Consider the following 2871-nt stretch of genomic DNA (forward strand, 5'->3'; position numbering starts at 1 on the left):
ATTCCTTCTTCCCCAGAACGATACGTGACTGGAACAACCTGCCTAAAACAGCTATAGCAGCAAACACCTTGGACACCTTTAAGTCTAGGGTGCCCCCCAGTCAGTAGTTAATTAGATAATAGGTCCCCTACCCCCCCCCCCTCCCCACCCCCTCTCTTACCCCAATACTTTTGGGGTTTTTTAATTTATTTTTTGGGCCCTGCTGTCTTAGATCAGCAAGGGACCGGCTAGCTCGGAAGGGCGAAAAGTGAAGTGATAGTAGCCTGCCGGAGAACCCACTTAGAGTATGACCAGGTTTTCATCCTCACTAATAGGTCTGTCGCTTTCTGTAGCTTGTTTTTCTTTCATCGCAACCCAACAAAAACGGCGTAAAAATCAAATTGATGATTGTGGCCGTCAACGCAGTTAAAGTGAAAGTGAAAGACATGTGCACATCAAGCTGATATGGTCACTATGGTAGCAACCAAATTGTGGCAAAATATCAATCCATTGTGGTTACATGCCCCATATTGTTGCAAAACGTAAAACTATTGTGGTCAAGTACCCGGCAATTGTGACGAAACATCAAGCCATTGTGGTTATATACCCGCCTCTTGTGGCAAAGCGTCAACCCATTCTGGTCGGTACCCGCATATTGTGGCACAACATCAACCCATTGTGCGGACTTAAAAAGAATTTTTTATTGCCCTTAAAGATTTTTTGAATGCCCAAGATACACCAGAATAATATGATTTAAACAGCGTTCTCACTGCGAATACCGCAATCGATTTATCGACCTTTTAAAAAGTATGTTTAAACATTAAATTTTAGAACTGTAGCGAAGGAGCCACGATAGTGTAATGGGTAAGACAGTTTCTTCTCACCCGAACACGCAGGGTTCGAATCTGGTTAGGACTTTTCTCCTTCTTCTTTTTTTTTTTTTTTTTTTTTTTTGTATCACAAGTGAGTCTTGAAAGCCTTCTCTCGTTTTTTTGTTTGTTTGTTTGTTTGTTGTTGCTGTTTTTTTGTTTGTTTGTTTGTTGTTGTTGTTGTTTTGGGGGGTGTTTTGTTTTTTGGTGGGGTTTTTTTTGTTTGTTTTTTTGTTTTCTTGTTGTTGTTTTTTTTGTTTGGTTGGTTGGTTGTTTTTTGTGGGGGTTTTTGTTGTTGTTTTTTTATGCGGCGTTGTGCTATGACCACAGGATTTCCTCACACTGTAGGTTTCAGTTTTCTCAAGCAGGCGTCACTACGTTCGGACAAACCCATGCACTCTGCACTACATCTGCTAGGCAGATGCCTGATCAGCAGCATCAGTAACCCAACGCAACCATTCAGACCCTGGAGTGCAAGCTTACATAATTATATTAATGTACCTATCAGAGTCGATTTTTTTTTTTTTCACAGAATTTTGCCAGACAATAACACTTGTGTTGCCACAGGGCTTGTTTTTTCTGTGTGTTTTTTTTGTTTTGTTTTTTTGTTTTTGTAGTTGTTGTTGTTTTTTATAAGGGCATCAAGTGTATATTGCACACGCAGGAACCTCATTTCTTCTTTTTTTTTCTTCTTTTTTTTTTTAGTCTCATAGTCCAAATGACCAGACACTCAGTTTGACTTTCCACTGAGTCAAACTGACGTCGGAGAAAATGACGAGACCGGGATTTGAACCCAGACCCTCAATCACGAGCGCTGTGTTGGCAGATAAACATCTTAATCATTCTTCCACCTTCATCCCTGGCAGCACATGCGAGAAAATGTGAGTTGCCATATTTGATTTAAAATAAATCAAAATACTCAGCTCTGCCACGTGAATACCAGATACTGACCAGGATACGAGCTCCGCTCTTGTCCTCAAACTGTTAAATTTGAAAACCTCCAGTTTTTTGTGTGTTCATGTTAAGAAATACTTACGTGACAAGGTCCCATAATTTCTAGAAGATGATATGAAAACGGACTGAGTTATCGGTGATTTTTCCCCCCTCCAACTGGATGCAACTCTTGGTGGAAGGGAGAGAAATCAGTACTAAATTGCAGCACTTTCTCAACGATTTCCGTCCCTTGTTTCATTTCGGCTGCATTTTACGACCCCGGAACTAGATTTTACAAGAATATTTTAAAATCTTTTTTTGTACTTTTTGTCCGAGAAAAGAAAGCACAACATTAATTTCAGCCGTGACATGCACTTTCCTTGCCCCCTAACCCCCTCCCCCTCCCTCACTTCCCCCTTCTCACCACTCACAAACCGCAATCAATACATGAAAACGAAAAATAAAAATTTCGAGTGCCTGTGGCTGTGACTCAGATTCTATTCTAGTATGCTTGTTAAGCGACTCGTGTATACATGCATAAGAGGTTCTATGTATGTGTTCGTTCACTTCACATTTTCTTGCATGTGTTGCAAAGGACACATCGTCGAATGGGTTCTCTATGTGTTCAGTAGACTACACAATTAATTGACACATGACTGCCTAAAGCATCGGTCAGAATTTACCAGTATCCGGCGTACTTCGTAGAAGGGTATGTAGCATGATTTTTTTTTCAGCGTGCGGTAATATGCGTGTGTGTGTGTGTGTGTGTGTGTGTGTGTGTGTGTGTGTGTGTGTGTGTGTGTGTGTGTGTGTGTGTGTGTGTGTGTGTGTGCGTGCGTACGCTCGCGCGCGCGTGTACATATGTATGTGTCGGGCGAGCGGGTCTGTCTGTCTGTCTGTCTGTCTGTCTGTCTGTCTCTCTCTCTCTCTCTCTCTCTCTCTCTCTCTCTCTCTCTCTCTGTATGAATGTCAGTGGGGTGTGTGTGTGTGTGTGTGTGTGTGTGTGTGTACGCTCGCGCGCGCGTGTACATGTTTGTGTCTCGGGAGGGGGGCAGGGGGGGCGTCTGTCTGTCACTCTTTCTCCCTCCCT

The 2871-nt window shown here is 42.5% G+C and overlaps 1 protein-coding gene across 1 annotated transcript in view; it reads left to right on the plus strand.

The window, feature by feature from the left end:
• The first annotated feature begins 2302 nt into the window (after positions 1-2302).
• Positions 2303-2871, plus strand: part of LOC143285803 (uncharacterized) — a 6484-nt gene continuing 5915 nt past the window's right edge. The window contains exon 1 of the mRNA XM_076593230.1: positions 2303-2490. The gene's annotated coding sequence lies outside the window, so the exon portion shown is untranslated. The remainder of the gene's footprint in view (positions 2491-2871) is intronic.

The sequence above is a fragment of the Babylonia areolata genome, chromosome 9, assembly GCF_041734735.1.
Source record: "Babylonia areolata isolate BAREFJ2019XMU chromosome 9, ASM4173473v1, whole genome shotgun sequence".
NCBI classification, from domain to species: domain Eukaryota; kingdom Metazoa; phylum Mollusca; class Gastropoda; order Neogastropoda; family Buccinidae; genus Babylonia; species Babylonia areolata.